The 24,105-nt window shown below is 41.9% G+C and overlaps 1 long non-coding RNA gene across 1 annotated transcript in view; it reads right to left on the bottom strand.

Annotated features, from left to right (window-relative positions):
- The window catches only part of LOC133390728 (uncharacterized), a 64,679-nt gene extending 55,194 nt beyond the window's left edge, over positions 1-9,485 (bottom strand). Inside the window, exon 1 of the long non-coding RNA XR_009764461.1 lies at positions 9,232-9,485. This is a non-coding gene — a long non-coding RNA (uncharacterized LOC133390728). The remainder of the gene's footprint in view (positions 1-9,231) is intronic.
- Between the last annotated feature and the right edge of the window lie 14,620 nt (positions 9,486-24,105).

Here is a 24,105-nt window from a genome sequence, read left to right as displayed (position 1 = left end):
GGGAAAATCAATATTTGAAAATAAACATTCAAAAGGGACTGGATGTTGAATTGTAAGGCTGAGAAAATCTCTCTACCTACAGTGGAGAAATAGCCTGTTCAATCTGCTGATTATCAAACCTGCATTTTCATACAGTGGATTTTTAAAGCATTTCCAGCCTGGGTATTTTTGCCTTCCTATAAATTTGCTGCCCATGAAACTGAATGCAGTCAGTAAGGTAACTATTGACATTATTTAAAACTTCCTGGATTTTGGTCTATTTACACAGTAATGCAAGTTCTGCTAGCAGTTTCCTTAAAGGTAAGGATAACGACAGGGATTAGCCATGGAAAATTCCACCCTTAAAACATTCTGATGTTTTGGCAAGACATGCTTGCTCTTCAACGAGGAGTCCACTTCTGTTCTTCCATTGTGTGAATGTAATTATTATATTATAATTAATGTGTAAATGATCTAATATTGCCTTAAATGCTGTGCTTTGCAACTACTGCTCCTAAGGCAGTGCTGAAAAATTACATTTCGTAAATATTGGTGACGAACTCACGATCTTGTACTTTGGCCTTACATCTCCTTTTCATCTGGATTAGTCCATGCAGAACAGGAGTGGGGACCTCAGGCATTTCTATATGGCCCAAGGGCCATAACCCCTCTCTCCAGGCCATGCTCCTTGCTGGCCTTGCTTCACACCCTGATCGTTTTTGCCTGGCTAGAATGTGTCCTTAAACACTAATGTCTAATGTAGGATATAGGGACGTGTGGGTGTGTGAAGAAACTGGCCTACCGCACAAAAGGAAAATTTACATTTGATGCTTCATCCACTTTTGCCTTTGCCCCTGCCCACAATTGTCATGTGCCCCCCCCAAGTTTGCCCAGAAGTGAATGAGGTTCATGGGCTGAAAAATATTCCCCACCCCTGATGCAGAGTGAATAACCGTCTGCTGATTTTTGTAGTGAAAATCACAAACAGATGCATCTCCACAACATACCTTTCTCAAACAGATACCGAAATAGTAACTCCTGTTCCATGACCTGCATGCTGGGCTGCTGAATGTTTCACTGACTGCTCTGCCCTGGGGTCATGAAAAGCGATCATGGTTCCTTAGTATGCCATGTTTGCTTGTTGCAAGTAATGGAGCGAGCTGGATGACAGTGAAAGCCCTGATGGTGGGCTGAGATATTAGTAAAATTCCTGCTAGGAAAACTGAAATGGCCTTACCATACAAGAGTGCACACATTGGTAAATAACAGTTTAACTACCAGCTGGTTTATTATATGGGCAACACTCCTACAGTCAGAATAAAATTGTGATTCTCAGAGTCTGGCTATTCATTTTATGTTCTTATCCCACCGCAATAACATGATCTGTGAATCAGAGCTGCTTGCCAGAATTCAGCCCTGCTGCTGTGGGGCCTTTTTTAAATAAAGTTCAGTATGCAACCACCACTCAGATGAAATCTTGTGCACTGACCTTCAACCTTCTTGTCTGTCAATGGATCAGCTGGTTAGCAGGAGGGCTAGACCACTCTTGACAGGAATTCTCTCCTATTTAGGAAGACTGATAATTTAACACAACCAATATGAGTGCGATAGATAGAATGCAACCATTTCAGCACAATTCAGCTACAGTATGGGGATACTGTTTTAAACCAGGGATGGGAAACTTATATCCCTCCACCATGCTCAATGGTCAGGGATCATAGGAGTTGTAGTTGCACAACATCTGGAGGACTACAGGTTCCCCATCTTTGGTTTAAGCAATGCAGTCAACAGGTCACTGACTGTATGTTCCTAGAATTTGTAGTGATTATACTTGTGTGTGTGTGTGTGTGTGTGTGTGTGTGTGAGAGAGAGAGAGAGAGAGAGAGAGAGAGAGATTGCTTTCACATATGAGGCTTACTGCATCAGTTTTGTGGATTAAAAGGGTAGCACTTCTGATCCGATTTGTAAAATTTCTTTCACACTGCTGTACCCGTGGAGTTAAGGAACTGTGGCTTTTTTGGCTGATATACCAGCATTTCGCGCAAGTCTTTCACATTGCTGCAATGAATGTGTAATTTTCATCCCTCACCCATTATACACATGTGCACTGTAATTCTCCCATAATTCACTGCATGAGTTAGTGTCCAGACACGGGGGGGGAAGGGGAGAAAAGGAGGAAGAGGAAGCTGCTACCTGTTCCTATGCTGGAATACTGGTCCAATTTTTGTCAAGCAAAGAAAAATAACAAATGACATGAGCCTAAAGGGTAGGAACACATTGCATGCTGGGATGGCTATCACATGTGTGGCTGCAGCTAGTGCAAAAGTCCCATGCTTTTCCAGGTTTCCAAGCTTGCAAACAGATTGTTTCTGGAATCATTTATCATGGAAATGAGTGCTAAACTTCCACTTTATTCCATTAGATTTCCAGAACTAGCTTTTATGTCATATGAAAGATCAAATAAAATGCACAAATTATCAGGTAAGAAATCATTGAAATTATGAAATAAAGTGCAGTGTGAAAGCAGCCAGAGTGAGAGAGAGAGAAAATCCTTCATAGTTGCTAATAGCTGCAATGTTTGGTTAGGGTGTCTGCTGTTGTAGGAGTGCTTTGTTTAACATTTCTCTCTGTGTATGTTTGTTATTGTTATGCAGTAAAGCTGAAAAACTGAGATATGAATGTGTGCTTTGTAAAGACGGCATGAATACTAATTTAAAGCAAGCGATAAATCTTACTGACAGGATTTCCTGTTACTTTTGCCTTCAACCATTCACAGGCAAATCAGTATAAAATGCTTACAAGTATTTTTAAAACCAAAAATGTAATTTTAAAGTAAAATTTTATCTGGTTTTGAAAAACATTTTGATTAATTATCCCGTTTCAGAGTGAAGAGAAGTTACTGTTGTCTCTAGAGTTTTGTTTTGTTTTGTTTTCCTGGTGTTATTGTACTTGTCACAACGGTTCCATGTGGGATTAGGGCATAGGGATTTTTATTAGAAAGCCTAGCTTTCAAGCAAAATAATAGTGTTTACCTTTAGCATGGATAAAGCAAATTGGGATCGGCTTCATTTTTTAATTTTTTAAAAAACAATACCAAAAGTATGTGCAGATTGCTGCTGCATAGTGCAAAAAGGAAGAAAAAGAATGTTGACTCATGGCACTCATGTTGTGGCTAGGGATGGGGGGTAGGATTTGCTCTATTTTGCATTTAAATGCAAACCAACCTAATTCACAGTTTCCAAAACAATCCACAAGCCGAAACACAGCCCTCCCTTGAGATTTGCAGTTTCTCTGAATTTTGCAATGCAGTTCTCCAGCCAAACAATGTGTACAAAAATGCATATATTGGCAGGAAATGTGCATAAAATGCCCCAGGCTATGGTCTGAAGGCACATAAGGCCAGCTGCTTGCTAAAACTAAGCAGGGTCAGTCTGGTCAGTGCCTGGATGGGAGACCGCCTAGGAACCGTATGTAAGCCACCTTGGGGTTCTGCCATGAAAAGAAAGGCAGGGTATAAATGTAATAAATAAATAAATAAAAGGCATGTATTAGTTAAAAACCGCATCTAATTTTTTTTAAATGAAAGCTAAGAGTCTGGAGATTGGGGTGACACATCCAGAGACCCAGAGAGGATCCCCAAAAACCGGAGTCTCTCGGTGAAAACTGGAGACCTGGCAATAAGACTCCTCTTCTACCCACTCTGAATAGCTTAGATATGCCTTGATTAATAGTTAGGAACATAAGAAGCCACTTAGACTGAGTCAGACTATTGGTCTTCCGTGCTTAGTAGTATCTACACTAACCGGTGATGGCTCTCCAGGGTTTCAGACTGGAATCTCCTAATCCTACCTGGAGATGCCAGAGATTGAACCAGGAACCTTCTACATGCAAAGCAGATGCTCTGCCACTGAGCTACAGCCTTTCCTCCAGTGTTCACCAAGATGTTGACGTGAACCATTGGCAATCTGTGCAAGGAATTACAAAATAATAAATAAATCCCTGCTAAAGGAAGAAAATGAAAGGCAAGGTTATTGCTGGGATGAATGCTATTCTAACATATTTGTCTAAGCAGGGAATGTTGCTGGGAGCTGGAGGAAGAAGTGGCCTGCTTTGGCTTTGCTTGATAAGGCTCTGGGCCTGGGTAGTTTGAGGTCTCGCAAAACTGAGGAGTCCTGGGATTGCTAGCAAACGGCAGTAACTGGGCTTTCATAATGTCTTGCTCCCACATGAACTGTAAGCTGGGACAAGGTAAATAATGTAACTCAGTTGGGCAGTGATGCACATTACGCAGGACAAAGGCTACTCCTTAGGGAGGGCTGGTGTGCAGCTGCTGCTGCTGCTGTTTTGTATTCCCTAAAGTATCAGCACGGCGGAGAAATTTGGTTCAGTTCACATTTAAAGGCAAATCTACCTAAATTGCACTTCCCCAAATAATATGAAGTGAAACACAGCCATCCTTGGAAATTTGCACTTCTCTAACTTTGGTGATGCAATTCTCCAACCAAATGTGTGCAAAAATGCACATATTTGTGAAAACAAAACATTCAGTTGCATTATATTAGGGGACATTGGTTGGAAAAATATGTATAATAAGTAAAATTACATACAAAATGTATACATTAGGAGAAATTTGCACTAAAATGCTGACAAATTTTCACAAATACTTTTTTTTAATTGCAAACTGATGCAGAAATGTAGAGAACTAAACTCAAAGCTGGAAAAATGCGAAACTGAAAGGACCCAAAATTGACAGTCACCCATCATCTATAGGTGCTCCTGTTCCCTGGTGAAGCTTGGGCAGTTGGCCTTGTTTGGTTCAATTTGACTTTTTCTATTTCCTTTTCCTTTTAAAAAATGTTTTCCCCACTCCCACACAGGTGCATCTGACATCTTTATTGTATAGCTTTTATTGTATACTGGGGAATTGCCTTTTTATCCTGGCCTTTGACACTTGAGATAGATATAAATTTGAGGACCCACTCTATTCTTGTGATTGTGATTTATTTTAATCTTCTGTTTTTATATTGTTATAAGTCTGTAACCCACCCTGGGACCTCATGCTGAAGGTCAGGCAAGAAATCCATTTAACAACAACAACTTTGTCACAATGACCAACATGGATTTGGAATAAGTCACCTATATGTTTAATGCAGAAAGATGCCTTGGAGGTCCATCCCTGTTAACATGGAGGATAGCTTCTCACTACATTGTGTCACATGGAGTGGGTCTGTTCTCTGGGATTCTGAAGATATGACATGGCCTGCAGAGTTTTTAAATGACTCAAAAGGGGACTCTATCTCACATGTACTTCTCTCCACAAGGGAAACAGGTTACACCCCATCAGATGCACCTCAGACTTGAGCTTAGTCAGGCTGGGAGGGGGGAGTACAGCTGACTATCTCCCTGAGGATCTCTTGGGAAGGGCTTAGAACTTTCTCACCTGGTCATTCATTGGTCATTGGCAATCACTCGTGGCCGAGCAAGATTGTCTTCCAAGATAAGGTCTTTAACGGTGGGTCCGTAAGTGACTGTGGAGGCCAATTCTGGATCCACACAGCCTCCCACAGTGAGGACATAGGTTTCCAGATGGAAGATGGTCACAAATTACCGAGGCATCTCTCTTCTTGCTACCGCAGGTAAAATCCTTGCAAGGATCCTCGCAAATCGCCTTCTACCTATCTCAGAAGACTTTCTCACCTTTGCTGGTATTGGCTGATACTTGTATGCCATGTTTCTTCAATGAAGTTGTGTCCTGTTAAATCCCTGCTATTGGTGTCTTTTTCTTTCTTTCCCATCTGAAAGTTTAGTACCTATTTTAGGAAGCACAAACCCTCAGAAGTAGAAGTCTATTCAAGAGCTGCACTCCACATCCTGTTCAGCACTGCACAAGAAATCTTTCAAAGAATGATTTCATTACTGCTTTTTAACATGGAGTTGAAAACCAAAGCTTTGACTTTTTTTTTAAAAAGAATAAACCTATCCCTTTCAGCTGACTGTTGTGTTTTGAATTGCTTAAAACTCTCCTAACCTTGAAACATTCTTAAGGCATGGAAAACAACTTGGGAAGCAGAAAGATTTCAACAGAAAAGTTTGCAACATCATGGTACACCTGTGTTCAAACAATTACGCCTCTGCCAAACTAAAATGTGGTACAGCAGTGTCAACAATATGGCAAAAATAATAATAACTTTAAAAGTGGGAGGAGGTTTTGAAAGGCTGTTTTGGTGTAATAAATGATTCCTCAGATTTCCAGTGACCTTGTGGAAATGTAATTGTTGAATGCACTTTAACTTCCTCTTTTAATTTCTTGGGAGCCTTCCACTGTTAAATCCTTGCAAAATTTGCACAGCAGTTGACCTGTCTCTCAGGCCTAATTATCACTGAGGTGGATCACTTTGCACTGCTGGTGATTGAATGCCTGTCCATACAATAAGTAAATAAATACCTACCCATGGAAACCTATCACCCTCTTCAGGTGTTCTGCTCATGCATAAAGCACCACATAAGCAGAGAACATAGGAAGCTACCTTATAGAAGAGTTCACATGTTTCACTGAACACAGATACAGGCTGTCTCTCTGCACATATACACAAGCTTATATGAAAAAGTGTTCACTTGCTAATTTCTGCAGCTCAACTATAATGTACACAGGTACACATACAATACACTCGTTGAACATTACATGCGAACAACAGAATATATAGCTCAACTATTTGTGTACACAGATACACAGATGGTATACTCAGTGAATGTAATGTGTGAACATTTCTGCTGAGTCGGATCATTGGTCCATCTACCTCAGTATTGTCTATGTTGACTGACGGTGGCTCTCCAGGATTTCAGACAGAAGTTTTCCTCAGCCCTACCTGGATGAGCACACTAAGCTCCACCCACCTGCTCTCCCCATCACCCTCTGCAAGTTGGAGGGCAGGCATTTGAAATGGGAGCCTCCTACATTTGTGGAGGCTTCCCATACAATTTCGAACCCTGGAAGATCAGTGCCCTAATTCATGCTGGTTACCCTGATTGGGGTGGGCAATCAGGTGGGCAATCGGGATCAGAGTGGTTTAGCAGTAAATCCCTCTTCCCCGGGAACTCTGAGAATTGTAGCTCTGTGAGGGGAATAGGGGTTTTCTAACACCTCTTAGCACCCTTAACAAACTGCAGTTCCAGGTTTCTTTGGGGGAAGCCAGGACTGCTAAAAGTGGAATAATAGTGGAATATTGTATGTGTATGGTGTGAATGTGGCTTCTGTGTGCGTGTATTTTGGCAGAGCGTAGTGTGCTTGTCGCCACTTTCATGTTGGTTTTACAGGCAAAGACAAAGAGGGTTCATAGGAAGGAGGATTCTAGCTTAGCCATTCCCTGTCCTGAAAGACAGGATATAAAAATCATAGTAATAAATACATAGCTTTCTAGGTAAATAATTTTTTGTATGGTAGATAATTTTTTCATCATGTAAGCCTCCGCTGGAAGTATGGAAGAGTACAGACACAGGTTTATCACCTTATTGAGAACTATGCCTTCATTTGGTATTTAAGCATTTGGGGAAAGACAGACTTTTTTTTCCAGGTTGCATTGCTGATGCTGACACTACCAAGCCAACTAGATAAACTGCATGGCATGCACTGGTCCTGCAATGGCTCCAGCAACAAGCCTTTTAAGTAGAGAACTTTTCCCAGTCTGTATCTGTATTGGAATTACTTTTTATAGACATATTTAAAGCTTTTTAAAAAGATGTTTATAACAATAACAATTTTAACAATAATAAGTTCTTTCCGCCCCGGAGAAACACTTTATGCCTTTATTACTTATTTGCAAGTTTAAAAATAGGTTGTAGTATCGAGATCTACAAGCCATCATGTAGAAAAACATTGCAAAGATTAATGACACAGAAGGCAGCCAAGAAATAATCCACTATTTCAATTCGGATTAAGCATCCCAACCCCCTCTCCATAACATAGAGATTTGAAGCATAGGAAGTCACTTTAGAGTGGAATGTGGAAGGACTGGGATTGTTCAAGACTAGAGGGAAAGTGACTGAGGAGGAACAATATAACAGAGCTGTAAGTGGCACAGAGGAGGTTGCATAAACTAAGCTCTCCTGTTTTACCTTTATACCTAGTACAAAAGTAAAATAGAAAACCAACCAGAATGAATAAAGCTACCAAAAACATTTTGCTACAATTCATAACTCTTCTGTAAATCTCACTGCGAGATGAGCTAGGAAGGTTTGGCTTCTGTGACTCTCTTAGGCTACAATCCTATACCTGCTACCCTGGGCTCATTCAGGAAGAAGGCTGGATATAAATTCAATAAATAAATAATACCTGGGAGTAAGCCCCAACGACATCAGTGCAATATACTTCTGAGTAGACATGTATAGGATTGCATGGTTCAGGACTTTTTGCACGGGTGCCAGATTTCATGGGGTCGAGAAGGAGGGGGATTGCAATTGGGGGGAACAAGACTCCCATCAAAGTATAAATGGCCTGATTTGAGGTTTTATTATTATTGTTGTATTTTAAAATCTAGTATATTTTATTAACATTTGCTATGGCTACTCTTTGCAGCCTCATAATTATATCAGCACTACCAACACAGGTCACTCACGACTTTTAGCACACCTAGCAGGGGCTCAAATACTGATTGTGCTTTCATAGCAAAATAAAATAAAAATATTGCACTTCGCAAAGTAGATGTCTGGGACAAACATTCTAGAGTAGCCTTCTCCCATTTCAATGTTCAGGGATTTATTACTTTATTTAGCATGAAATCATGTAAGCCTCCCCACAATCTGAACCCTAGCTTTAAGACCAAATTGCTGTTTGTGAGGAGACCCTGCAACAGAAGGGGGTAAAGACCCCTTTCATGCCTGCCAGTCTAGGTAGGCCAGTTGTGCCAAAGGATAAGTGGGCAATCACCACACCCCGTATGCTGGGAGTGTTTTCCATACTTACAAGGGAAAGCAGAGATAGCATCCAGATTACTTCTTCCTCCCCGGAAACCAAAGCAGTTTGCTTTTTTCTGTCAAACCCCACTCACACACACACAGATCATGAACAAAGTGACTAGGCACATGAGCGGTTCGAATAAACCTGAGAGTTTTGGCATAAATGCATCTGAGACCCCAACAGCTAAATTGTATTAAGAATAACAAAGAAAGGAAGATAATAAATGGAAGACACAGAATGCTGCTTCAAGAAAATAACAAAAAGCACCATTTCATTCAAGTCTTATTATAGCTACTTACAGTCTTCTGGTGTCCTCACTTTCAGTAGTGTAGATGGTCCACTGAAGGATGTTCAGGGGCTTTGAGGGACAAAGGACTGTATGGCAACAGTCCACTTTAAAGAGTTTTGACCCAGGTGGGTCTTGACTGAAAGCTGGCATTGTAGGCAGGAGAATGCCCAGGGGCTGAAACAATCAATGTGGCAGGAGATGGGCCATCCAGGTGCAATCAGGGTACAGAACAGCAGCCTTTCCTCAGTTCTTGGACATGACTCCTCCATTTACAGATTATGGTGGAGTGGGGAGACTGAACAAGCTTTAAAGGAGAGGCTGAGGAGAGCAGAACTATACCACAGACTCAAGTGTATAGAACCAGAGAGACAGGTTCTCCTGAGAAACAAGCACATGTGATCTGAAACATGAGTTAGCTGGCCCAACGCATATTACTGCTTGAGATGAAGGACACGTTGCCTTCTCATCCCATGTACAGAAGCTGACCAGGCTAGAAACGGAATCTTTCTTCAACGTGGGTAGTGGGGCAACAGGCAAGTGCAGAGAATGCAGGGCAGGCCATATGGCAGACACAACTCTCTCCTCTTAACAACCTGGCATCGCCCCCACTCACTTCCAACAGCTGCCACCTGAGTCAGCTTCCTAATGGCAGGGCTGGCCCTAAATAGGGAAGTGTCTCCTATTAAAATGGCATTTCTAGCTTTTTGGATGATTCTTTGAATGTTAGAGCAATCTTTGAAAAGTGACTTCCCAATTTTCTCTCCCTAAGTTAATTTTGAAAAAGAGAAACATCAGGACTCAGATCACATATGGGAGTTTCTTATGGTTGCAGAAATGCACACTTGAGAGGCAATTCAATTATTATAATAATAATATTTAATTTGTTTGACACCTATCTGGCAATTAGCCACTCTAGGCGACGTACATTAAAAGAGATAAAATACAATAATAACAGATGTAATCACATTAATAACAATAGGTAAAATACTGGACAGTCATCAATACATATAAAGCAATTATATTAATTATTATATATTATTACCATAGCACATGCTTCAGTGATCAAACATAGTTCTAAAAAGCTTCTGAGGCTGGCCCCATGGCTCAGATTAAATCCTACTTAAGTACTGAAAACATAATTGTTTTCTGTTTGGTTTTATATGATATACATGCTTGAGGTAATATAAATATTTAGGTTATATTGTCCATGATAATGCCTGCCACATCTGTCAGATGTCATAGCATTTCTCTGCCTTTTGTCGCTACAGATGAACACAGCTACTCTTTTAGAATATACTTTGTAGGTTAGAGAGAGAGCAAAGATGTGTCTATTAATTGCATTATCCCCTTTTAATTAATAGGTGCAGGATCACAGATCACATGTTAAGGGTCAAATTGAGAGTCAATATGGGATTGTTAATGAGAAAAAAAATCTGTAGAGTGAGTAAAATCAGTTCCGCTTGTGATACTGAAGCCATTGATTTTAAAGTTGTACATTATAATATATGGTAGCATGTGTAGTTAAAAGTGCAACAACAAAATATCACATTACTGCATAAGTCCACAAAATATATGAATTCCTGAAATCTTCATATAATTTCTCCATCATAAAACTTTGCTAACAGTGCAGTCCTTTGCATGTCTACTCACATCTGAAGACCAATTGACTTCAATGGGACTTACTCCCAGGTAAGTGTGCATAGGATTGCTGTATATATTTGTTTTGACCTTTAATGCTAGTGAATTAAAATATTTTAAATGAATGTATATCTTTTAAATGAAACATTGTTTTTTTTACATAATGACTGACATATCTTGCCTATGCAAAATGTTGATGCAAACTGACTGGATTTCAAGGGCTTTTGAGAAATGACCAGTAAGGGTGCTGGAGTCTATACTATTGTCTTCAGCAAATGCATAGGTGTGTTCAGAGGAACACAAGCTGTTGTGTACGAGTTGGCACATTTTCTTGTTAGCAGTTTCCAATGAAGTATTTACACCATGCCTTATTAAGCTGGCTTTTCTATTTGAACGCCCTGCAAAAATCACATTTCTAGGCAATCGCACTAGTGCGCATGGCTTGATGGTAATGGATCAGAGTGCTGTTTGCTTCTTTTGTCCTTGGCTGTACCTCTCCTCCACCCCACTTCCCATCCTGCACATGCACATTGTGTCTGTGCGGTTAGCTATGTCCTGCTGAAAGAGCCTTCCAGCATGAACCACACCCACTATAAATGTAACTGATCAGATGGTAAACAGTGGGCAGACTCATGGAAAGCTTAAACCAGAAAACATGCAATAAAATTGCATGTTTATTGCATTATGAATAGTCACAACCAATTTTTTTCTGGGAGACACAAAACTAAGAATCTACCAAAAACTTTGTGGGAACTTTTTGTCATGTTGACTGACAGCTCTGTGAGAAAACCAGAAAAGAAGAGCCAGAAAGCTGAATTAAACATTTATCTGATCACAGCCGTGGTCTTTCAAAATGTAGAATGCCCATTAAGTTCTATGGCCATCTGCCAACCCTTTTTTGCTGAGGTTCCAGCTCTATGTGGAAAAACTTGACAAAACAAGTGTGGCATACATACCTTGAGAAATCAGCTTGTTTTGCTAGGCAGCAGCGGTCACATAGTTGTGCCACTTCCCTCCTCAATGAAGCTTGATTTCATTTTGAGATCTGTCATTAGAATTGTTCAAAGAAAGTCAGTGTAACTCCCCTAGCAGTTCTGCATTGCTCAAAAGCAGGTGCGGAGCCTGGAGAAATGTGTCCATCTTATTTCTTCACAGATGTAGTGGGGGAAAGACGGGACAAACAGAGCCCTGAAGCAGCCCACAAAGGTAAGGAGAAGCAACATTGTTAGAGTATACTGCTAAGGAGAAATGGAAGACAGTATAGCACAGAAAGGGTGGGGTGAAAACTTAGGGGAAGGGTGGGGAACCTTTCTCAGCCCAAGAGCTGCATTCCCTTGTGAGCAACCTTCTAGGAGGGCATGCCAGTGGTGTGTTTGGCCAAAGGCAAAAATGTGGGAGGCAGTGGATGTGACTCTTGCATACATTCCGGCTATGCAAAAAATAAGGTTTCATCTTACACACACATCTTCCATCCAGGTAAGCAAAGGGGCATTATTACAGGTCAAGGACACATTCCAGACAGAAGCACTTGAGGAGGGCATGGAGTAGAGGCATATGGTCTGCAGGACAAACTTGGCCTGGGAAGAGTTCAGAGGACAAGATAGGCATGGCTCCTGAGCCTGCAGTTCCCCATCTCTGATTTCATCAGGACCAACCCCTTAGAGGTGATAAAGAAAATAATGTTGAAATCAGCCAATGTGAAGTAATAGAGAGAATGTTGAGCTTGTGTCAGGGAAGATGCATCACAAGATATTTTCAATATTAATGATTGAAATGAAAATGTAGTTGGAAGGGCAAATGGGATAAAACATTTTGCACCCTAGAAAAGACTATTGGAAGATAAATAATCACAAACACTGAAAGTAAACTGCAACCAACCAGTTAAAACTATTCATTAACAGGACAACCCAATAGATATTTAGTCAGAAGTAAGTCCCATTGAGTTTAAATGCGCATAGAATTGCAGCCTTGAAGTGAAATCCTTTAAAAAAAAAAGGAAGGGTCAAGCAGAAAGCTAATCCTGGGAAGACAAGCCTTGAGCCTCCGCACGGGGCGCTAATTGTGGGGTGGAACGCACCCCAGGCAGCGATGGGAGGGAGGAGTTAGAACCCTTCCATTTATGACCTGGCTCTCACAAGATCACCCACAATCCTGGGCAGTCTCGCGAGAGCAGCCAAGGGGTGGAGCCAGACCCGGACCTTTAGAGGCCCCAGTCTCCTGAGAACCGGCCTCTTTCTTCGTGTGCCGGCTTTCCTACGCACCCTCCCTTGGTCTTAGGGTGTCACTGAGCTGTGTTTATCTGGGTTGCTGGTAGACAGGGCCGGATAGGAATTTTTCCTCTCAACGAATCTGGCCCCATGGTTGAGCAGGTTTTTTCGCCTATCCCTCAGTGGTTCGCTGTGCAATTGTTAGGCGTTCACTCACTTCTGTCACAACTTTAGGTGGAAATGGCATTGGGCAGGATCAATCATAAGGGGGACTCTCATAAGGAGTCCAGTGGGGGTACACAATGGCCACGCCCCTAGCTCAGGAGGGGCGCCACCTCATCCAGCTCACAACCCCTCCCACTGGTTGGTCAGTGGGACCACAGGTGCCTTGGGTCTAAAGCGAGCCAACTCCCAAGGGTAGTTCCCAACTGCTTGTTGGTTGATTCAGCATTCCTTCAGCATGGGCTGCCGGAATGAAGCGAATCCTGGCCCTACTGCCATGCCAACCCAGCTTTACTTGCTCTTATCAATAGAGTTGCGGCCTTACTTCACCCATAAATCTGTGTCTGGCTGTGTTATTCCCGTTGCTAAAGGGGGCGCAACATGCTCCTACCACACAAGTAATCTTCATAGAATATAGTGAGGTTTACTTCTAAATAAATAGGCATAGGATTTAATTTGTAATCATCAAATGAGTTCAGCCACGATAGAGACATAGTCCAGGTTTGGCATACATATGTCATTGCCTGTTTCCTCTTCCCTTTTCAACACACCACAATTCAACACTTCCTGAGTTAATTTCCCATTATGGTTGAGCTAGGAAACTATGGGTTCATCCATACTGTTGTGTAAAATGGCTAAAAATCCACATTTTCATTATTTGAATTGGCCCCAGATAGTTCAAACCTGGGCACTTTGCACTTCCGTCATACTCAGATTAAACTTTCCCCCCATCCGTACTTGTAGGCATGCCCTTTTATTTCTTTTTGTTCTGCTATTTGCCTGCCTTTGCCTTTGCAGCCACCACCCCTTCTTCTGTTATCATGTGAGGATACATGACTCCACAAGTGTGTTTAGTTTGTTTACAAACTCCCCCTCCCTTCTTCCTCCCCTCCCAGCACAGAGCTGACCATCACACACATTGGCAAAAAATGAGGCGGGGGGGGGAAACAGAGATGAGAGAAGCCAAGACGAAAGGAGTCCCATTCCCCTCCCCACTATGCCTGTGGGAGCTCCACAATGGCAGATCCACAGCATATATTTAAAGCTTCAGAAGCCTTTCACTTCCATTTTGGTTGATGCCATTCATTTTCTGAGAACCTGCCTCTTCTGACACTGTCCCCCCTCATCTCCTTTTATTGTTTTTCTGCATCTGAGATATTGCTTTCTTCTCATCTAATTGTGTTTTTTGTCTCAGATCAGATAACAGAGGACAAAGGGGGAGGGGCGAGGCTAAGTGATCCAATGGAAACCCAACAGAAGAGGCATGGAAGGAGACAGAGTTAGAACCACCCACATAGGGAACACTGGGGCAAAGCAACCGCTGATCCCTCCTTAGCAATGGTCTGTAATCTCTCTTTCTCTCCTCTTCAGAGTATCCCTGGTATGAGAAAATCCTGACTAAGGCAGGGGAAAGTGTGGGAAGGCAGTGATTGGAGGAGAACGTCATATGGACAATGGGGAATCCATGGAAATACAAGAAACTTTGTATTCACATTAAACCAGAGTGTGAATGAGCCCTATTGCTACCAGTATTTTAAATCACCTGCAAATGGTGGTTTAAGAGTTTGGCCTGGTTTTATCCTGGTATCAAGTGTCTGTTTTGGTTTGGAGTTAACAGGAAATAATGGTTAATTAATGCAGTAAGTGTTGAATTGTGGCATTCCTAGAAGGCTTAATAAGCTGAGATGTGTATATCCAAAGTGGGCCAATACTTTGATCCATAGGAGTATTTATTTTATTTATTTAAAGGATTCATTTATTTAGAGGATTTATATACCAGTTAACATTTTTTATAACAATATCAATAAGTATGAGATTACTTCCACTCTTACATGGGCCTTTCAATTTCCCCTGCAGGCATTGCCTTCCCCCTCCTAAATTGCCTCCTAAATGGTTTGGGCTTATCTATGTGATGTGAGGAACTGCCACTCCCTAGTGCACATGGACACTCCTAAACCATAATCCTGGATCAATTCACATGGCAGTAAAACACAAATGGTTTTTTAAAAATCTTTAAAGCAGTGCTATATTAAGCAACACACTTTAAAGCCCTCTTTGCTTAATTCACACTGTTATTGTCTGTCAAGTTGTTGATTAAGTACCTCTTCAGATGTAGCCTGGGAATTATTTCTTTTGGGCTTTTACATTATCATATTACAACATACAACCCAGGCTATTTATACTGGTGTTGATGACATTATCTCAGTGGAACTCACTCAACTTTTTATATATACAAGGCAAGATCAACTTGGCGTATAAATTAAGTGTTACATCATGCTTACCATTAAAGTTTAGAGACCTTTAGAGTTATTACTGTTCCATTTTAAATTTTAAAAAACACATACATTAATTTGCCTTGAATCAAAATATTTTATGCAAGACAGAGAGAGAGAGAGAGAGACCCTTAAAAAGTTGAAATTAGATAGTAATTCAATTTGGCTAAACAAAGAAAGAGATAGACCAAAATAGCTTTGAAATGCTCCCAAAAGATGAGTGGCTCCTCTAATATGTTTAGTTAAAAAACAAACAAAAAACCCTCTCTATTTGCCCTATTTTTTAAAAAAGAAAATAGATATAAATATTTTCTCCTGACAACTGTTGAAAGCCTCTAATGGTTTAGAACAAAAAGCCATTAATTCGGTGACATAAAGCAATGATTTTTTTAAGCCTATGAAGTATTGCATTTGCTTCTGGCAGATAAACTGCTGCAGCACCTCCTCTGTTAATATTTTCAAGCTGACTACAGAGATTTCAAAAGAAATCTGGAATATTGATATTGCATAACTGAAAGACCACTGGGATTTTAAAAAAAGATCAGAAATAATATGACTCACAAACATCTGACAACTGAGAGTATTGCATTATATGTTTCATTACTGTAACATCTAAAACACCTTTTAGCATCAGACATGTAAAGGCAGAACAGAAGGATTCTTATTTCTAAGGTGAATGCATAGGCTCCTAATTAACCCATTCTCTTCCATAACTAACAGCACAATCCTAAATGTTTTTACTCAGAAATATTTGTGTTCAGTGGGGCTACACTCTAATAAGTGTGGTTAGAATTATAAGCCAAGGGTACAATCTTTCAGGAATTGCTATTTGGCATATCTCAATGATTGAATGAGATGTATTTAATGATTGATATAAAAGTCATTTTATACACCCTACATGGCTTCCTCCCCCTTTTAAATACTTTTTCTACTTCTATTAAATCTTTTTTTTGTGATGGTTTGACCAACACTGTGACTAATACTGAAGAAAAGACTTTGATCTTTTAAAACATATATAGCTGAAACTTTAGAAGTTGTCAGCCATGATCTAGAGCTCCATGTTTCATTTTATGCACACACGGAGCTTTGCACCTTAGGGCTTCTCCGTTAATTTCAGTGGGCAGTTCCAGATGTGCATTCCTTTGGGCACATGGAACTTTCTTCTCCATGGAATTGAATGCACACCCTTTTGCTTCCCAAGGTGGGGTACTTCCTCCACACTGGGTCACAGTGCTCATGTGTATTTCACAGAGTGAAATGGTGTTTCAGATATTGTAAAAATTTATATCCTTTTCCTGATATTGAGCCATTTAAATCTGATCTCCTTTATGACTATGCACTCCTAAGAATGTTACCCAAAATCAGAATATCACTCCCTAGCACGCGTGCCTAGAATTGCAGCCTAATAGTGAAATCCTGTGGATGTTTACTATTCACTGTGTTAGTGGAGCTTACACTCAAGTAAGTGTGCACACAATGGCAGCTTAAAAGTTTAAGGTTGCACACTTGCCTAGTAAGTACCATTAGATTCAGGGGGACTTGCTCTGGGTAAATGTCTCCAGGATTGTACTATTAGGCTGTAATCTGGGGCACACTTATGACGGAGATGAGCTCAATGAGATTTACTTCTGAGTAAACATTATCAGGAGTGTGTAGTGTGCTATAAGTTACTGGCATGCATGGGGCAAAAACAAGATTGCTTTTTTTGAAGCATAATTTCAGCCTTAAAAGTCCCTGATCAGGAGGATCAGGAGAGTATTTTCCCTGTATGTGGCAACATTTTTGTTGTTTTGTAGAAAGCAGCGATGCTGGATGAACTTTTCTTCAGATGTGGATATGTTTGAAATGCCCACATTGTTTACATCTCTCTCTTAGCCATTGCTAAGATTGAGTGAGAGGGATTGTTGCTCGATCCCTTAGAATGTATTTCTGAAAACTGCCTGAACAGGATATTTACTTTAGTCCAAGTAAAAGTGAGGCAATTAGAAAATGTTTGGTTAATTTGCTTATGTATGAGCAGACGATGCGTCCTTTTTTATCGTCAGGAAACAATGGCTCCCTATTGGGTTAGACATAGTAGTAATGCTTTGAAAAGAGGCTTAAGAACTCACTCAGCGTCATGAAGAACTGAATGATCACTTGGGCTGCCACTCCTTTTTTTGGTACAGTGCACAATTAAAATACACTTGGTATAGCGACGTCACACTGCATGTCACAGCACGCCATTACTGTTTAAAAGACTATGCTGCCAAGCATGGAAAGTACATGGGGAATGAATCACATTTATGCATAGTAGCAAAAGAAAAAGCAAACTGCTGCATGGCAGTATTCAGTAATATGTTAATAAACAAACACCACAGGAACGCAAGCAGTTGTCAGAGTAACGTAACTCACTGTTGTGTATTCAGCTGCTCTCCATGGTCTCATGGAAAGGTATTGCCCATTACTTGCTCTTGAAGTCCCTGGCTGTGCACACATCATCCATTTCAAGCACATGACTTCCCCCAAAGATTCCTGGGAACCGTAGTTGGTTAAGGGTACTGGGGATCATAGCTCTGTTGGGGATAAATTACAGTTCCCAGGATTCCTTGGGGGAAGCAATATGCTTTAAATGTGCTTTAAATGTATGGTATTTACACAGCTTCTGTGCATGGCTCTGTCCCGCATGCACATAATGCTTCTTCGGATCTTTGTCTGTTTATCTGATGCAAATGAAAACAATAAATTTAGGCTCCTTCAGAGCTGCAGTTTAGTGGGGACAATGGCTAGTGTCCATGATGTGCTTCTGCTAGGTAATTGTGACCTACGGATGATATCCCCTTAGGGCTGAACGGTAGGTTTCCCTCTGTTTATTGTTTTGATTAAAAAAAAAGAGTTTTGATCAAGACCCTCCGTGGCGCAGAGTGGTAAGCGGCGGTAACGCAACCGAAGCTCTGCTCACGGCTGGAGTTCGATTCCAACGGAAGGAGGAAGCCGAATCTCCGGTAAAAGGGGTCGGGGTCCATTCAGCCTTCCATCCATCTGTGGTCGGTAAAATGAGTACCTGGCATATGCTGGGGGTTTAAGAAAGGCCGGGGAAGGAACTGGCAATCCCACCCCATATATACGGTCTGCCTAGTAAACGTCGCAAGACGTCACCCTAAGAGTTGGAAATGACTTGCACTATATGTGCGGGGACACCTTTACCTTTACCTTTTATTGTTTTGATCTGTTTGCACATTTTAATCTTAACTGATCGTGGCAAAGTTTCTCTTGCTTTTCTTGCTATCAGAACTGCTCTCATTTTGGGAAGATAGTATCATTTTTCCTTTGGTTATTGAAAATGTCAATGATGTTTTCTTTACAAAATGTAACAATTACAGGACATTTATACATCAACAGTACTCTGCAGCCCAAACAATCTCTCACATCTTTCTTCCTAGTTATCCCACCCTCTCCACTTGCCTATCTCCATAAACTACTTGCAGGCAAGCCTGAGCCTTTCTATAAGTTTGGCTTTCACAAGCTCTGATCTTGCCTAGTTTCTCAATTGCTGATAAAACTCATTTATGGCACTTGAAATGAGGTAGGACAGGTGGAGCCAGATCTGCAGTTAGCCATTCCTAAATCCATTAAAATCAGTGGATTTAGGTGCAACTAACTGCACAGGATAGCAACCTCTTTGTTCCTTTTTTTCTTCCCTGGAAAAAAGCGATCAGAACTAAAACACAGTTGGAAGCATTAAATAAAATACCAAGCTTGGTAATATCATTTATAACAGAAAATATATATTTACAGGTCAGGCCCTCTAGAAGAGGGATGTGGCCAGATCTTGTTGGACTCCAACTCCCATTGTTCCCAGCTAGCATGGCCAATGGTCAAGGATGATGGAGCTGTAGTCTAGAAGGCTACAGGTTCCACACCCCTGCTTTAAAATAATGCCCATCTCTTCTTCCCTCTGTGTGCTCTCTCTGTTTAGCTGCTCTGTTCTATTTACTTATTTAAATATTTCTAGCGCACTCTTCCTTGCTAGAAGAACCCAAGAGTGGGTTACAGTGCTGATATATTGAAGCATTGTAGATAAGAAAACCTTCAGAATAAATATAGGAAGATAGAGAGCTGCCTTATACCGAATCAGACCATCAGTCTATCTAGCGCAGTATTGTCTGCATGGACTGGCAGTGGATTTCCAGGTGATCAGGCAGCTGTTTCTCAAAGGCCTCCCTCAAAATGGTAGGCATTGATCTGGGACCTTCTCCATGCAAAGCAGATGTTTGAGCTATGGTCCATTGAGCTATGGTCCTTCCTGTAAACATCAGTAAAACAATAACACCTCATAATAATAGATGCAGTGGCCAACTGTTCACCCAAAGGCGCAGGAAATTTCTAAGAGTTGGCATGAGCCTTATCTGGGAAAGGAGGGAATTTCACAACTGGGGTGCCTGTACTGAGAATGCTCTCTCCTGTGTTATTGCATACTGACTCTCTGGCTGATACAACACCATTTGTCACAGATCTTAAAATACAGCACAGACCCTCTACCAAATATTTAGGTCCAAAGCTGTATAAGACTTTGTATGTCAATACAAACATGGTGAACTTTGCTCATTAGCATATTGGCCACCAGTATTAGTCGATTTCTAACACTAGAACTCAAAAGCCATCCAATGAAACTGAATGTTGAAAGATTCAGAACAGACAAAAGAAAGTACTTATCCACATAGTGGAACTATGGAATTCACTCACACAAGACAGAGATTTTTGAATGGCTTTAAAAAAAGGATTATACAAATTCCTGGAGGATTAGTGTACTAATCAAGTTGGCAAAAGATGCTTCTCACTGTGGAGCGCTCTTGTAGCTGGTTCCAGGAGCACCTCCAAACTAGGCACCTGTTCCTTTAGTGGAATTGCACCCTATCCAGAATGAGATATTTGCCTAATTGCTGAACTTGGGAATTGCTCTCCCAAAGTGCCTCTGTCTTATCAGGATTAAGCCTCAGTTTACTGGCTCTCATCCAGCCCACCACTATATGTAGGCATCAGTCTAGAACCTGTACAGCCTCTCCTGATGCAGATGATGCAGAGAAATAGAGATGGATGCCAGCAGCATACTGGGTACACTTCACTCCAAATCTCTTCATGACTGCTCCCATATAGATGTTGGATAATATTGGGGACAGCATGGAACCCTATGGTATCCCTTAGCATAACTGCCATGAGGCTGAGTTATAGTCTTTTGATGCTGTGTTTTGGAAATGGCCGTGGGTGTAAGAGTGGAACTAGCATAACACCAAATAATGGATGGTAAATGTTTTGTTCTGAACCAACCTGGAATTAACTAGTAGGACCAGCAGACCAGAGTGAGAGGAGGTAGGACTGGCCAACTTCCAACCAATTCCTGTCCTCTCCCCTTATTTGACCAATCACACCCCAGTACCATATTTTCCCCTGCTCATAACTATTGGAATTAAGGCATAACTATTGGAATTAAGGCATCCCCAATCCCCCCTCTCTCCCACATAAGAGAGGGACAGTAGAAGCAGTAGACCAGATATGTTCCCTATCAGACCTGCAGCCAAATTGTTTTGTGGCAGAATAATTTTACTGGGCCTGGTAGCAGTCAGAGAGCAATCCAGAAATGCAGGGTCTTAAGGAGAAGCTGAGATCAAGCATGGTGAAGCAGTCCAACAATGGGTGTGATCATGAAGAAAGCCAAACTCAAATGCTCAGCTAAGCAGTCAAAAGGCAGGTAGCATTGTATGAGCAAGCAATGAGTAGGGCTCAGTAGTACATGGTCAGACAGGGTAGGAGGCAGGCAGGTGGCTCTGTGGCCCTACAGCTCTCCAGAGGTGTTGGGTGCTAATGTTGCATTAGGCCCACTTTAGACTTTATAACCCCAGATCTTCTTGGTCTTTACTCTGGATATATTTCCTTCCTGATTATATTCTGAGCTTTTTTTCTCCAAGAGTTAATATTTAGCCAGGCTCTTGTTGGCATCACTGTTCTGCCACTTCACCATAGCTGGAATCACAAGGGTGTGCTATTCCTCTGTGTTTGATTTGATTTATGATAGTGCAATGTTCTTGGATTACTCATCAGTGAGCTCTACGAAATCAGCCTTCTGTGAATGTTTGTTGTACTGCTGGGGCCTGTCTGGGTGATTCAGCTTTATTGGCATCCAGGAAAGAGGGGAAGGGGAACCTGTGGGCCTCTATGTCATGGCCCCATCAGAGGACTCATCAGACGAGGATGACTCGGGAGTAACAGCAGCAGACCCAGAAGCAGCAGACCCAGGAGGAGAAATGGAGGAAACTCCTGAGAACCCAGCTCCTTCTCCCCCTCAGCTGCAGAGTACCCCAGACACAGCTGAAGCCCTTCAGCCAGACGCAGCCAGTGAACAGGATACTCCCCCCTCACCTGCAGAACGTAGACAACAGAAGGTCAGGCAGAAGAGGGGCAGGCCTGTCCACTTAAGGCCAAAACGCTGATGGCTCACACCTGCTGACAAACCTGCTCCTTAAAAGTCAAACCTTGGCTTCAGCTTGTTGCTGACTACAACATCAGGCGTGACAACTGTGTGTCTTCCTATCCCCTGAACCTTGACTTGGACTGATCACTCGGCAAACTAGACCCGGACCTTCACTGATGTCTCTTCTGGATTTCTGGCTTGGCACGTAAGCTTTGAACGGCCTCTGCCCTTATCTTGCTTCCTCCTTGCTAGCCTGGCAGATTTATAGCCAAGCTGCCGGCTGAGGACTTACGGCCTGGCAATTACCAAGGAATCTCCAGCCCTGCCTGCACCCCCACCGACACTGCTGTCTCAGTGAAGAGCTGACACTCTAGATGTTGTTGGACTACAAGTCCCACCATCCCTGACCATCACCCATGCCATCTGGAGCTGATGGCATTTGTAGGTTCCCCATCTTTGTCATATAAATCACACCACACCATATTTTACAGGATACAAACAGGCTATCTAACTAACTGAAGCAGGATTCAACATGTCTAAAATATTGAACATTTTTTTTAAAAAAAGAATAACTTTCTGATCATGAGATCCTCTAATACTTGTTTCTGCTATTGCTATATTCTTTCTGGAATAGTAATATCTGATTGGGTCCTGTCTGTCTTAGTAGGCTCATTCACGTGGGAGCTGAACTTCCTAGTAAAGACAAAGCTTTTGCCATTGCGATAGATTTGCAAGGTTCACACTTCCTACCTTCCAATCCGCTGTTTTCCTTTCACACTGAAGGGAAAGGATCAATCAAGCAGCTTCCTAATGACCATGCTCCCTTAAGGTCAAAATTCCACTTCCTCTGGTTACCATGGCAACCGAGCATGTTCCAGAGTGTTTCATTAAAAAAAGAAAAAACCCTGAAGTGCAATTATTTGTATTTTCACAATCCAGCTGAAATACAAATATTTGTTTGAACAGTGTTATGCTTTTTTGCACAAGTTAGGGGGAAAAGAAAAATAAAGCACTGTTTGCAGGAGGCTTGCAGAATTTGAGTCAGCAGCCAAAGAAGAGAGGAGGAGGGATTGGGCGTGGAGAGGGGAACGATTGACACACCCACCTAAAAGCTTCAGAGCAAAGCATCTGCAAGCACTAGAGATGTGAAATGGAGACATTTTTTCCTTCCCTTTTCGGATTATAAGAGGATTGAGTTAGTACGGATTTACAGGAGGGAAACGGTGTGCTATCTTCTGTTTGCCAGTAATGTCATGTGAACCATGAGGATTAAAAGGTGCTGTGAGTAGCACCAGACACACACTAAACCTCCGTGTGAATCAGCCCAGTGTCAGGGTTCAGCCCTGCCCAGATCTTGAATCCTCAGAGCAGGAGCAGGAGGAGCAGGACCTGCTAGCATATCTCCATTTTACCAATGACCATCAAGAACCTTTCAATCTGGATATGTCTGCTACAGGACGAGGTCCAAACACTTGCTTCCTGCATTCTCAGATGGCTGTCAGACCTCTTCTCATCTACTCCCTGGGCCAAAGGAGCAGAGGAGTCAGTGAGCCAAGCAGGAGTTTCAGAGCCACTGCTGAAGTACCCGGTTAGCTGCACATGAGGCTACTCAGGAGGAGGGGAAAGTGCATGGAGGCACCTGCCCAGATCAAGGTCTGGCTGAGAGCCAAGAAGGAGTGGAACCTCCAGCTCCTATATATTGTAAGCTCTCAATCTGAGCTGCTTTACTGCTAAAGCATCATCTCTCTTTCAAGCTGCTGCTTTCCTGATCTGGGGAAAAGGATGCTCAGCTGTATCTCTGTAGCCTTGCAGAAACCCACACCTGGATGGAAAGGAAAGATCATGCAGTGCCGTCACTTGGTGGACTGCAGCACCTATCATCCACAGCGGCTGGTGAAGTGTTTACTAGTAGGAACTTTGGGCCACTATTGTGAGCGGGAAAGGAATCCCTATCCTTACCAAAAACCCTCAAGAGGTGGAAGTGGAAGCAGGAGAGATGCCTCATTTGTGGAAGGATGCAGTTGTTGACTTGGGACCCTCTTGTTGCATACGTATGGGCTTCTGATCAGCTACTCAGTCAACAACCTCATATGAAT

This window comes from Rhineura floridana, chromosome 8, assembly GCF_030035675.1.
Source record: "Rhineura floridana isolate rRhiFlo1 chromosome 8, rRhiFlo1.hap2, whole genome shotgun sequence".
NCBI classification, from domain to species: Eukaryota; Metazoa; Chordata; class Lepidosauria; order Squamata; family Rhineuridae; genus Rhineura; species Rhineura floridana.
The sequence above is the reverse complement of the archived record's forward strand: the minus strand, read 5'-3'. Positions and strand labels throughout refer to the sequence as shown.